This window comes from Cygnus atratus, chromosome 4 (genome assembly GCF_013377495.2).
Source record: "Cygnus atratus isolate AKBS03 ecotype Queensland, Australia chromosome 4, CAtr_DNAZoo_HiC_assembly, whole genome shotgun sequence".
Classification (NCBI taxonomy): domain Eukaryota; kingdom Metazoa; phylum Chordata; class Aves; order Anseriformes; family Anatidae; genus Cygnus; species Cygnus atratus.
The window spans coordinates 576,843-591,525 of record NC_066365.1 but is presented as its reverse complement, the minus strand read 5'-3'; positions in this window follow the sequence as shown (position 1 = coordinate 591,525).

Here is a 14,683-nt window from a genome sequence, read left to right as displayed (position 1 = left end):
CCCAACTTGGTGTCACCTGCAAACTTACTGAGGGTACACTCAATCCCCTCATCTAGGTCATCAAGAAAGATACTAAACAAGGTAGGCCCCAGTTCTGACCCCTGGGCAACAGCACTTGTAATGAGACACCAGCTGGACTTAACTCCATTAACCACTACTTGCTGGGCATGGCCATCCAGCCAGTCCTTTAGCCAGAGAAGAGTGTACCTGTCCAGGCCACAGGCAGCCAGTTTCCCCACGAGAATACTGTGAGAGACTGTGTCAAAGGCTTTGCTGAAGTCTAACTAGACTACATCAACAGCCGTTGCCTCATCTACCAGTCTGGTCACACAATTGTAGAAGGAGATGAGGATGGACAAGCACGACCTGCCTTTCATGAACCCGTGCTGGCTGGGCCTGATCCCCTGGATGCCACGCAAGTGCTGTGTGATCTCACCCAAGATAATTTGCTTCATAACTTTCCCTGGAACTGAGGTGAGGCCGACAGGCCTGTAGTTCCCTGGGTCCTCCTTATGGCCCTTCTTGTAGATGGGAGTCACATCGGCAAGCCTCCAATCCTCTGGGACCTTTCCAGATAACCAGGAACACTGATAGATGGTGGAAAGCAGCTTGGCAATTACCTCCGCCAGCTCCCTCAGCACCCTAGGGTGGGGCTCATCTGGTCCCATGGACTTGTGACATTCCAGGTGGAGAAGCAGGTCTCTGTCTCTTCCTGGATCACAGAGGGCGATTCTCTACCTGAATCACAGGGGATGTCCAGGTCAGGGCATAAAGTACGCTGAGGATAACTGATTGACTATTAAAGACAGATGTAAAGGTGTTGAGAACCTCAGCCTTATCCTTATCCTCAATGATCACATTCCCTGCTGCATCAAATAAAGGATGGAAATTTTCCTTGATTCTTCTCTTGTTGTTAATATATTTGTAAAAGGACTTCTTGTTCTCTTTTACTGCAGTGGCCAATCTGAATTCAAGCCGGGCTTTTGCCTTTCTAACTTCCTCTCGTTGCATATCTTAGCAACTTCCTTGTAGTCGCCCCAAGTAGCCTGTCCCTTCTTTCAGCGGAGGTAGACTCTCTTTTTCTCCCAGAGTCTCAATAAAAGTTCCCAGTTCATCCATGCCGGTCTTCTTCTCCTCCAGCTCACCTTACAGGACACAGGAACAGCCTGCTCCTGTGTCCTTAACATTTCCGTCTTGAAGAGCATCCAGGCTTCCTGGACCCCTTTGTCCTTCAGGAGTGACTCCCAAGGGATCCCTGCAACAAGTGTCCTGAATAGGTCAAGTCTGCCCTCTGGAAGTTCAAGACAGCAGTTTTGCTAGTTACCCTTCTGACATCACCAAGGATAGAAAACTCTACAATTTCATGGTCACTCTGCCCAAGACAGTCTCCAGATTTCACATCTCCCACCAGTCCTTCTCTGTTAGTGTAGAGTAGGTCTAGCGGGGCACCTCCCCTGGTAGGCTCTTGAACCAGCTGTGTCAAGAAGCCATCTTCCACACACTCTAGAAACCTCCTGGACTGCTTCTTCTGCGCAGTATTATACTTTCAGCATATGTCAGGGAAGTTGAAGTCTCCCATGAGAACGAGTGCTGGTGATCGTTTAACTTTTACAAGCTGCTCATTGAATGCCTCATCCAACTCTTCATCCTGATTAGGTGGTCTATAACAGACCCCCACCAAGATGTCATCCCTACAGGCCTTCCCCTGATCCTTATCCGTAGACACTCAACTTTATCATTCCCAACTGCAAGCTCTTCAACATCAAAACACTTTCATATAAAGAGCCACACCACCACCCTTCCTATCTTGTCTATCCCTTCTGAAGAGCTTGTAGCCACCCATCACAGTACTCCAGTCACCATATTTAAGTTATTGCAACTAGGTCATAGTTAGCCTGTCGCACAATTGCTTCTGGCTCCTCCTGTTTGTTGCCCATGGTGCATGCACTGGTGTAGATGCACTTCAGATGAGACATCTACCTCACCCCTAGCTTCAGCATTGTTCCCCGAGGCACTTCTCTGGTGAGCCCTGTTTTACCCCCTTCCCCAACCATAGCTAGTTTAAAGCTCTCTCCGCAAGTCCTGCTAGCTCCTGTGCTAGGATTCGTTTCCCCCTTTGAGACAGGTGAGTTCCATCCATTGACAACAGGTCGAGTAAACTGCTCCATGGTCAAAGAACCCTAAGTTCCTGTCTCGACACCAGCCTCTCAGCCTTTTACTCATTACCTGTGTTTTTCTAGCCTGCTCCATGTACTTCACCTCCCTAGAAGGAATAGAACAAAACAAGACTTGCACTCCTGTTCCTTGAACTATTCGCCCTAAACACCTAAAATCTCTTTTCATAGTTTTAAGGCTTCTATGAGCGATTTCATCACTGCCCACCTGAACTATGAGTAATGTGTAGTAATCAGTGGGGTGAACTAGCTCCGGGAGTTTTCTAGTTATGTCCCTGACCCTAGTCCCAGGTAGGCAGCACACTTCCCTACGGCTCAGGTCTGGTCTGCAAATGGGGCCCTCCGTTCCTCTGAGAAGGGAGTCGCCTACCACAACCGCCCTTTGTTTCCTGGCAGAGGCAGTGTGAATGCGTGGAGTAAACTGCCTCGTCCTTGGTAACCTCTTAGGGGAACCTTCCCATGCCTCCTCACTTACCTCCCCTTCAATGTCCAGTGCTAGAAACCAATTGCTTAGGGGGACCTGGGGACGCAAGGGAAGCAGAAGGGGGGTTTGCCCGCTGTACTGAGCAGGGACCCTCTCCCAACCCTCCCCATCCCTCAGGTCACCCCCCCCCCCTTCTACAGGGACAGGGCAGGGCATCCACTGCCAGTGGTAGGGTATCTCCATGGCACCTTTCCCTCTGGCAAGCCAGGGCGCTACTCCACCAGCTGATCTGCTCACAGTCCCTGATGGCCCTCAGTCTCTCAACCTGGTCTCTCAGCTCTGCCACCATGCTGAGCAGACCTTCCACCTGCTCGCACCTCACACAGGTGCAATATCTGCCGCCCTCCCCCGGCAGCAGTAGGCTCTGGCACTCCCTGCAGCCAGAGACTGGTATGGCCACAGTTCTCGTGGGGGACTTCAACTTCCCAGACATATCCTGGAAGCACAACACAGCCCAGAGAAAGCAGTCTAGGAGGTTTCTGGAGAGCGTGGAAGATAGCTTCCTGACGCAGCTGGTTAGAGAGCCTATCAGGGGAGGTGCCCCGCTAGACCTTCTGTTCACAAACAGTGACGGACTGGTGGGAGATGTGAAAGCTGGAGACTGTCTTGGGCAGAGTGACCACGAAATGGTAGAATTCTCTATTCTTGGCGAAGCCAGGAAGGGGACCAGTAAAACCGCTGTCTTAGACTTCCGGAGGGCTGACTTTGAGCTGTTCAGGACGCTGGTTGGCAGAGTCCCTTGGGAGGTGGTTCTGAAGGGCAGAGGAGTCCAGGAAGGCTGGGCACTCTTCAAGAAGGAAATCTTAAAGGCTCAGGAGCGGTCTGTTCCCACGTGCCCAAAGACACGCTGGAGTGGAAGAAGACCGGCCTGGCTGAACAAAGAGTTGTGGTTCGAGCTTAGGAGAAAAAAGAGGGTTTATAATCTTTGGAAAAGAGGGCGGGCCACTCACGAGGACTATAAGGCTGTTGCGAGGCTGTGCAGGGACAAAATTAGAAGGGCCAAAGCTCATCTGGAGCTCAATCTGGCTACTGCTGTTAAAGATAACAAAAAATGTTTTTACAAATACATCAACACCAAAAGGAGGACTAAGGAGAATCTCCATCCTTTACTGGATGCAGAGGGAAACTTAGTTAAGAGAGATGAGGAAAAGGCTGAGGTGCTTAATGCCTTCTTTGCCTCAGTCTTTAGCGGCAAAACCAGTTGTTCTCTGGATACCCAGTACCCTGAGCTGGTGGAAGGGGATGGGGAGCAGAATGTGGCCCTCACTATCCACGAGGAAATGGTTGGCGACCTGCTACAGCACTTGGATGTACGCAAGTCAATGGGGCCGGATGGGATCCACCCGAGGGAACTGAGAGAACTGGCAGAGGAGCTGGCCGAGCCGCTTTCCATCATTTATCGGCAGTCCTGGCTATCAGGGGAGGTCCCAGTCAACTGGCGGATAGCAAATGTGACGCCCATCTACAAGAAGGGTCGGAGGGTAGACCCGGGGAACTATAGGCCTGTTAGTTTGACCTCAGTGCCAGGAAAGCTCATGGAGCAGATTATCTTGAGTGTCATCACGCGACACTTACAGGGCAACCAGGTGATCAGGCCCAGTCAGCATGGGTTTATAAAGGGCAGGTCCTGCTTGACGAACCTGATCTCCTATGACAAAGTGACACGCTTAGTGGATGAGGGAAAGGCTGCGGATGTGGTCTACCTTGACTTCAGTAAAGCTTTTGACACCGTTTCCCACAACATTCTCCTCAAAAAACTGGCTGCTCGTGGCTTAGACTGATGTATGCTTCGTTGGGTTAAAACCTGGCTGGATAGCCGGGCCCAAAGAGTTGTGGTGAATGGAGTCAAATCCAGTTGGAGGCCGGTCACTAGTGGAGTCCCCCAGGGCTCAGTGCTGGGGCCAGTCCTCTTTAATATCTTTATCGATGATCTGGATGAGGGCGTCCAGTGCACCCTCAGTAAGTTTGCAGAAGACACCAAGTTAGGTGCGTGTGTCGATCTGCTCAAGGATAGGAAGGCTCTGCAGGAGGATCTGGATAGGCTGGACCGATGGGCTGAGGTCAACTGTATGAAGTTCAACAAGGCCAAGTGCCGGGTCCTGCACTGGGGGTGCAACAACCCCAAGCAGCGCTACAGGCTGGGAGATGAGTGGTTGGAAAGCTGCCTGGCAGAGAAGGACCTGGGAGTACTGGTTGATAGTCGGCTGAATATGAGCCAGCAGTGTGCTCAGGTGGCCAAGAAGGCCAACAGCATCCTGGCTTGTATAAGAAGCAGTGTGGCCAGCAGGGCTGGGGAAGTGATAGTCCCCCTGTACTCGGCTCTGGTGAGGCCGCACCTCGAGTACTGTGTTAAGTTTTGGGCCCCTTGCTACAAGAAGGACAAGGAGGTGCTCGAGAGAGTCCAGAGAAGGGCGACAAGGCTGGTGAGTGGTCTGGAGAACAAGTCTTACAAGGAGCGGCTGAGGGAGCTGGGATTGTTCAGCCTGGAGAAGAGGAGGCTCAGGGGCGACTTTATCGCTCTCTACAGGTACCTTAAAGGAGGCTGTAGCGAGGTGGGGATTGGTCTATTCTCCCACGTTCCTGGTGACAGGACAAGGGGGAATGGGCTAAAGTTGTGCCAGGGGAGGTTTAGGTTGGATATTAGGAAGAACTTCTTTACTGAAAGGGTTGTTAGGCTGCTGTTGAATGGGCTGCCCAGGGAAGTGGTTGAGTCACCATCCCTGGAGGTCTTTAAAAGACATTTAGATTTAGCGTTTAGTGATATGGTTTAGTGGAGGACTTGTTAGTGTTAGGTCAGAGGTTGGACTAGGTGATCTTGGAGGTCTCTTCCAACCTAGATGATTCTGTGACTCTGTGATACTGGACAAGCCCTCCCTTTGGGTCGCCACAGCTTTTCTGGGCCAAGCTCTCTGCCTGGTGGAGACCATGGCAAAAACTGCGGTCACAGACACTACCAGCAGATAGGGTTGACTCGAAAGGCCGGAGGGGCAGAACCCCTGTGTCCCGCTGCACAGGCTCCCACACCCACCCCTGCAGCACGCTGCAGGCGGTTATAACGCGCTGGGCGCCCCTCCCCGTGCCTGGCGGGCACCGCGCGGCGCCGCCCTCCTGGGGAGCCCTAGAAAGAGCTTTTTCTAGGCAGAGGGCGGGGGCGCAGCCGCCGTTGCTCTGGCAACACCCGCACTCTGTCAGCCTCTCGCGAGAGCCGGCGGGTACGGCCTGGTCGCGCTGCTGGCCCGCACCGCCCGTGGCGGAGCAAGGGCCCGAGGTGCTGTCGTAACGAGTGGTCGGGCGCTGCGGCTGCGGCGGCTCCGAGACGGCCGGCCTCGACTACTGAGCAAAATAATAAAAATACGCAGACAGTTTTGTTTTCAGATGCAGCTTATTGGTGTCTTTGACACAGCCTAGAATGCTTGAGAACCCAAAACACTGTAGAATTCATTGGCAAAATCTTCGCCAGCAAAGTAAAAGATCATTTTCACTGCTTTGAAATTCCTTTGTGGTTAATGAAAAACAAATAAGCCTTAGGTATACGCTACTGTCATGTTCCTGATATGAAATGACCGGCCTCGTTTTTCGCATCTCTCACTGCTTCGCAAAAAACTCTTTGAAAGTGGGGTTATCTTCTATTCTCAGAGCACTCCCTAGATGATGCATACTTCTAGATGACGAATATTTCCAAGTCACACTGGTGTCCGTTACCCCTTCTTCAAGCTCTTTGGATAAACAGAAGTTTTGCAGCCAGGATAAGCTATAATTATTTCTGAAAAAGAATAAAAATGTGGTTATGTTACTTAATAAATACAGATGCAGGTGGCTGCAGGTTTATACCAAAACACATGTTCATAGCTTGTGCTTGAACCTCTGGAAGCTTTACAGTTAAAAATAAATAAATAAATTGAAAAAAGCACCATTGGGTGCACGGATACCTTAAAAACTTCGTGGCTCAGCATAGTAGGGAGATGGGGATTTTCATGATTTCTCTAAGGTTAATGCTCCTCTGACAGGCTCCTCTTCATAGACGTCTGGAGTAGGTGTTTCCCAGCCCTCCTTGCTGGTAGCACCAGGGGCTGGCAGCTGCGCTGCTGCAGGAGTACTGCTGCTCTTGCTTTATTATATAGGAGCAAATAAGATCCTTTACCTCCTCCTGGTGGAAACATGCACCAATTTAGCAAACAGTTTGAGCTTGAGCTGGTTAAATCATAGTAAACTTGATTATAGAAATAATCGAAGCCAGCCAAGTGCAAGCTTATTGTCAAAAAGATAAAATTACTTATTTGAATCCCTACTGGCTAACTTTGCAAAGTTGAGGTGGCTTAACAGTTTGGGACCTTAAGCTGCGTTCATCTTTCAGCTAGCACATCTTGCCACATCACCTGCTGAAATAAAGTTGAGCAAGCATTGAAACTGTACAAATGGGGTTGCTGTTGGTGCTTACACTGTATTACGTTTTAGCCCGATTTACAGGTTGCTGCACTCATAGCAAGTTCTGTTACTCCTGCCAGGCTTGTAGCTCTCTGTTGTGGAGCCTCTTTTCCTGTAGGGTTTGGGGGCAGGGAGCTATCTGAGTAACTAGATAAAGAATAACGTTGCTTAGATACGTCTCTGTGGTTCCTCAAGAAGATGGACTCTGTAGTGTGTAAAACTCTCAGCCACTAAGAAAATTGCTATTTGAATTGGTTGTAACCGAGAGAGAAAACAGAGGAAATACATCCCAGGATGTGACAGCACAAGTGCTGTCTTGAGAATGCCTGTGATAGCCCTGAAAATCTTTTCATGGGCATGTGATGACAATTCCAGCACATCTCATTACGGCTTACACAATTCCCTTACTCCAGCATCTCAAACAGCTTTCTCATGGTGTGCATGCTGTGGTTTCACCCTGATGGGCAGCTGAGCTCCACCATGCCACTCTCACTCCCTCCTCAAAAGAACAGTAAGGGAAAATGGAATAGAAAACGGCTCATGGGTTGAGAGTAGGACAGGAGCAGGGCTCACAAACTGCCATCAGGGACAAAACAGACTTACCATAGGAAGGTTAGTACGATCATTACTAGCAGACTAGAACACTGAGAAACTGAAAGCAGATAACACCTTCTTCTCTGTCCATCCTCTCCCATCTCATCTGCCCGAGTGGTGCAAGGGGGCTGCAGTCAGTCCAGAGGACTTCACCTTCTGCTGCTCCATGTTGCTCTCTCTCTGTCCCTGCTCCATGTGAGGTCCCTCCCACGGGATGCTGTCTTTCCCAAACTGGTCTAGCGGGGGCTGCCCCCAGGCAGCAGCTCTTCAAGAACTGCTCCAACATGGGTCAATTTTTCCCCCCTTTCTTTAATCTGCTCTCACAGAGGCTTTACCAGCGCTGCTCACTGGCTCAGCTCCGCCCAGCAGCAGCTCCTTTTTGGAGCAGCTGGAGCTGGCTCTTGTCCAACATGGGGCCGCTTTTGGGCTCTTCTCACAGCGGCCACCCCTGCAGCCCCCCATCACAAAACCCTTGCCACTTAAGCCAAATACGTGCGTGCATGTTCTGAAATGAGAGTGGTTATTCCACACTTAGCAGAGAGGTAAAATAAACTGCTCAGGATACTATTTCAAGAAGACTATTATGCTATTGAGCATCATGTTACTTTCAAAGCTGTGTGAAGAGGGTGCTTTATATTGCGTATAGTGGCTTATAAATTAATGTTTTACTTCTTTTACTTTCAGAGTTTCAGACTTTTATGGTTCTTGAAGTTACAGATGTCACAGCATTTAAATAGGAAGATAAAATTTTGTTTTATATGGGCCACAGTGCAAAAATGCTCATTTTTAGATAAGCAATCAAGACATGCTAAGCTGCCAATCAAAATAGTCCATAAAGCTAAGCACAGAGTCTCACTACAGGGGCAGAAAGCCAGCATGCAGCAGGCTTTTGGCCAAAAGTGTGCTTGGACAGCAGCCAGAGAATGGGGAAGCAGACTCAGGCCCTGCAGGTGATTTCTGAGCTGGAATAATTGTCTGTTGTGAGGAAACTATTGCACAGTGAGCCAGGCAGACCAGATTTTTGGGGAATTTGGATCCAGGGGAATGGCAGACATTTGTCCACTGCGTGCATACCGCACGGACGTTTGTGTGGTTGCAGTCAGTTCTCCCAGGTGGAGGGGCTGTGCACAGCAGTGGAGCACTGGCAGGAAAAAGGCTTCAGCTCCTCAGTTCATCTTGCAGTAGCCTCTTGTCTCCAGACAGCTGTAGAGTCATATGGTACACGTGTGAAAATTTTGATAAACATTTCCTTCACAATTTTCAGAGGGAAGAGGAGAAATCTTTCTGAAGGGCCATGCATTTAGGTTTGGTTAGTTTGTCACCTTGTGTGTTGTGGGAGGGAAAGCAGGCTCAGATTAGCATGGTAGTGTGGTAGAGTTCTACAACTGCCTGTGTTTGTAGCCAGAAATCTGTTCCGGGCACACAGAGTTCTCCATTCCCATTTGAGAGGGTGAGATGTTTAATTGATTTATGTGTCAGTGTGATGAAATCCTTTTGTTGTGATACATTTATGTATTCTTAAAGCACCTTTTCCTCATAGTCTCAGATGATGGAAAGAAAGTACGCCCAGTCACATTTCTGTAATTCACTCATGCATCGTTTCTTGTAACTAACCGGGAATCTGTGATCTGAGATGCATTTGTGGGCTTTCTGCATCTTAAAATACTGAGTGGTAAGCTGATGAACAACTGCTGGGGGGCACATACTGTCTGCTGTTTTTGCATACCCTTCATTAAGTGGGAGAAAAGCTGGCGTTTTACAGCACACGCAGCTAGGGGTCAGCACTAGCTCAGGTTTGCGTTTTGCCTGCCGAGCATCTTTCTCGGCAGTGCCCTAAGCAATAGCGGCCCATCTATATGGCGCACTATTTGCGTACTCTAAGGAGATGGGCTATAATTGGCCTTCATTGATTTTGTTTTTATTGAGCTAAAATAGAGTCACAGCTTCTTAGGCAAGAAGAGCTGATTGATTTGTGGTAGGATTCAGGACTATTCAGTTGAAGAAATAATTAATTATGTTCTTATTTAGTAATTGCCAGGGTCTAAGTTTGCTCTTACCATTCAAGTCTGTACTGCTGAATTTTGTCTCTAGACTGTCTCTCCTTTTAAAAGCTGGGAAAAGGTGCCAACATACATAAGGCAGTTCACAGGAAACAACGCTCATTATCTTGTCTACCCCTTTATTACCACTTCTTTTTTTCCCCTTCACTTCCTCCACACTTACCGAAATGCATGCAGTTCTTTTCTGATGTTAATTGATAGCTCCATTCCTGGCAATTCATTTTTAAAACTGTTCCAAGAAAACACCTTCTTAACCAGAAGCTGGAAAACATTGGAAGACAGTTGTTTTCTTTGGAAAAATTGAATAGTAATATGCGCTTAAGATTTTTCTGATACTAATGCAAACTCTTGCCGAGATGAAATGCCGTCTTGTGTTGGGCATGGGTGTGCAACAAATACACCTGCTTAGATCAGGAGTGGGGGGTGTTGATTATGTGCTGTTACATGCTTGTGAAGATGAAACAGTGGGTGTGTGCTGTTGCGGTTTTGCTGAAGCTGGAGGGGTAGTTGTTTCTTACCTTGTGCTGTTCTTAGGAAGAATCCATCTTTTTACACCTTCGGGATGTGCCTCTGAGCAGACAGTGAAGTATGGCAGAGGCAGATTTTATGAGCTGTGCTAGTAGAGTTGAAAGGAAGGTTATAATGGCCATATACAGCGAAATTAGCATTGGCAGGTATCTAACAAAGATGATAATTAGTACATTTTTCTCTTCTTCTTATCTTTTGCTTGCAGCATGGTATGGTGACAACATTTGTTAGTTCTTGTAAAGTGGTGGATCTTACTACGCGTGTGACATTAAACGCTGATGAATTGAGTCCAAGCACTTTCTGTTCTGCTGCCAGGAAAGCAGAGCTCAGTAAATACCTTGCACCAAGCAAGTAAATGACAAAGGAACTCCCTGGACAAACAACAACCAAATGTAAGAGATCATTCTCTGTAACAAATTAGTTCTTAAATAAAAGGCTTATCCAGTGGCTTCAATGGACGAAGCCTCAGTGAGCACTCTGAAGCAGACACGGTTGCCAATAGTGAGTAGGACGCAACCCTGGAGGGGCCTCAAGTCCTTCACACGTGTATGTTGTAGGGGCAGGAAAAACAAAAGAAAAGACTACTGGAAAAATAATAGTGGTTCAGATGGTCTTGGCTGCTGGCTGTCAGTAAAGGGCCCTGTATAGCTCTGAGGGAGATCACCTCCCTCTGTGCATCTGTCCAGCAGCTCTGGCTTTTGCTGGGGAGGTGAAGTTGAAGTGCCCTGGGCTAACTCATGCCCCTTCTCCACCCGCTGTACTGGAAGGGGTGCAGCACTGGATGTGTTCAGAGGGCTGCAGTTTGTGCCAGGAATGCATTGTGGTGGTGGAAATCTTGTAGAAACTGGGACAAAAAACTGCAAACTTGCTGTTCTTCTGTGCTTCTCAGAAATGACAGAATTTAACTTGGAAGCATCTTACCGGAATGGCCATACTAGAAATCTACCACATTAAAGTTACTCCTTTCTTTCCCTTGCATTTCCAAGAAAAAGCAGGCAGCAAAACATTTCAGTATAAAAAAAAAAATTTCTTCCCCCTCACCAGTTTCTGTGGAAAAAAATCTGAAAAGATAGAAGGGAAGTAGATTTTGAAGTTTGGTTGTGAGATTTATTTTATTATTATTATTATTATTATTATTATTATTATTATTATTATTATTATTATTATTATTATCATTATCATTATTTAATTCTGGAAAAATGAAAAGCTTTCTTTTCAGGAGTATTCCCTTACTTTAAAAAGTTGGATCAGATTTCTTTAGCATTTAAGTGGGGAATTCATATCGCTCAGTTGTGAGCAAACTTTTTTAACCCTATTGTATGGAAGGAGCTCCAACAGAGGGAGGGAAAGGACTGAACACAAGATCTTACAATTGATATCTGAGTGGACGTGGCACACCATCATGACAAACTCACAACTCGGTAATCGCTGCATGGGGAGACAGCCGGCTTTGCTTAGTTGTGTGCAACTCCAACATGTCCACACCCCAGCAGCTTCATGAGCTGTCTGTGTGCCCCAGCAATGAAAACGCCCTCCTTTCCTTGATGGCAAACCCTTTTTCAGATAACTCGTCCTTGAGTGCGGTTGATGCTAATGGCCGACACGACAAACGTGCCTGCATTGTTAATGCCTGCAGGTCTGTGCTTTGGCTGAGTGTCCCGGGCCTCTGCTGTCACCCAGCAGCCAGACCTGTCCCTGCCCATGGAGAAGTGATTTCTTTTCACTCCTTGTGTGGAAAATTGACTGTCTGCCCTGTAATGTCTTCATGCTCCAGCATGAAGGGTTCCAGTGCATGGTTTGGTGGTAGTGCAGCACCTGCTGGGAACCGTGCTTCGAGTGGGATACAAGGTGATGTGGGAGGCTGTGGCCTGAAAGAAGGGAGGTTTCTGGGGGGTAAGGGCGTCAGGAGCCAGCTGTGTGATCTGATGGCTGTACATCCAAGTTTTTTCAAAATCAAGATGAAAAAAAATCAAGTTTTTTTCAAAATCAAGTTTTCCTCAAGATCATGGTGGTGGTAACTACTCAAAAACCTTGACAAGAGGTGGTGAGCATTGCTTTCTGTTGGAGTGTTTTTTTGTAGAGAGTTAACTTGTGTGTCTTCTGCGTCATTTGCATCCCCATCTTACTATTCTCTCTGCATGAGAGGTCACAGTCATTTCAGAGCAAGGAAGATAGGAATGGGGATATTTTGCATCTATGCTTTATAGCGTTCGTTGGCTGACCAGCAACTTGATGGCACTTTTTGCCTCCATTCCATTTATGGAAGGCAGTTTTTACTGCATGTGTGTACCCCTTGGATTGTACTCACATATTTCTGCCTTGGGACGGAGGTAGTGCTTACGGCAGAACAGTGCATTTGTAAAGGTTGCCTGTTTTGGTCAGTGTTGTGAACAGTTGAATCTGAATTCCAAGAACTCGAGAAGAGGTTTCCCTTGGCTTTCACTGAAAGCAGGATCAGGCCTTAAATCTGCTTAAGATTTAACATGCGTTTTACAGGCATCTTAAACTTCATGGGTCTGAGATGGACCAGAGCTTCAAAGTCTTGACACTTGTGTGAAATGGGTTGCCTTTAACAACGAAGAATTTCGTATGCTGATATGCTCTGGATAATGAATGAGCAGCTTAGGAGAAGATGAGCACCTTGGGGGCTGTACAGATTATTGGACTGCCTACCCTGGAGCTTCAGCTACTGCGTTGTAAAGATAACGAATGATTAACTGATCTCATACTTTGTACTTACCTTAATTGGTAGCAGTGCTTTGGCCACACTGGTTGTTGTAGCAGCTTAGGCTTAGAAGATGTGCTCTGGGGGGAGGGGAAGGAAAAAAAAGTCAAGGGGCATAGGACAAGGAACAGAAAGTGCCACCAATAAGCTTCCTCATTGGCCTATGTAATTGTTGTGGGTAAAACGGGAGTGGAGCAGAGAGCTGGGAAAGGGGGGTACAGCAGGAATGGTCACAGCTGAGATGATGTGGAAATGCCCCCTGTATGCAGAGAAAAGCTTGCATTGCATCCTTCTCCCTCACCAGCTGAGCCCTCATTTTTTCTTTTTTTCAGAAGGATGCAGAACTAGGTGAAATGTCTGAAGTCTGTCTTTCGCATAATACTACCACATCAGTCTCTGTAAAGAGACTGACCTGGGCATCTCTGCCATTGCTCCTTTGCAAATGAACTTATGGCAACAAGTTCCAACTACAAGGGTTCTTATTGCTGTTGCAGTATGTCCTTCTCCCGGCACTGCTGCATAGGTGTTCTGAGGACTTGGCAGACGATTAAGCCCTGGACTTCTGTGGTTCAAAGGGCGAGTTACAGAAATCAGTGGCTGTTAGGAGGTGATTGGCCTCAGGAAGTCCACATTAGACATGAAGTTACTTCCAATTGCTGTTGGCTCTGTCTTTGTACGCAACAAGTAAATCCCTGTTTGCCACTGCTGGTGGTGAGGTATATAAAATAAGTTGCTAGGTCTGAAGGGAGTACAGGCGGCTGTGCAGCTCTAATGCTGTATGCAACAAGAGAACATCACAAGCAAATTTGGTCTAATGGTCTGCCAGAAATCATCAAACATTTCTTTCACAAAATGGAAGGGAAAAGCTCTTGAACTCTGCAATATAAACCAGAGAACCAGCTGTAGAACTACGTTTCTTTTCTGTAATGAAAGGATCCTATAATGACTCGTGTCAGGATCACATACTGGAATAGATGGTTTTTGGGTTGTTCATCTGTCACCTTGGCAGGTGAATCTTCACTGAGATGGAGGTGGTGGTAGTAGCACACAATGATTAAAATTGTTCCTTTTGCTGAAATTTCTCAAAAGTTTGGAACAAAGCTCAAGTAAAGGTAGTTGAACTGCACTTGAGAAATGAAAATAAGGAAATAACATCGTGGATGTATGGTTGGATAGGCAGAGTATTAACTTTCTTTTAACTTTTAACTTTTCTATTAACTTCTGCAGCAATCTTTACGACTGGGTTGCCGACACATGCAGAACCCCCCAGAGTAAAGTACAGCTTTTAACCAGATATTCAGCCCAATTTTGAAAAGGACAGGCATCTGTCTTTAGTGGCCTGCAGATGTGAAAGCCTGCCAGTGGGAATACTGTCAATTCTATAATGTCCTGTTTCTGGTTTTGCAACTTTGAAATAACTGCCAATATAAGAGTTGAAACAGATACAAATGAGTGTGCTGTGATGTTAGCAAATGGAGGCTATGTTAATCTTGGTATGGAGAGTCTCTGTGTGTTAATAATGATCAAATAAAATTGCACATTAATAATGGTCATAAGTCATATTGACTGTCTACAGCACTTTCTGCCCAGATGCTCCAAACTGCTTTATGAACCTTGGAAAACCAAAACAAGACAAGGTAAGGCATGTTGTCCACCACAGACAGTGGAGAGAAGAATGAAATTTGGTATGGCT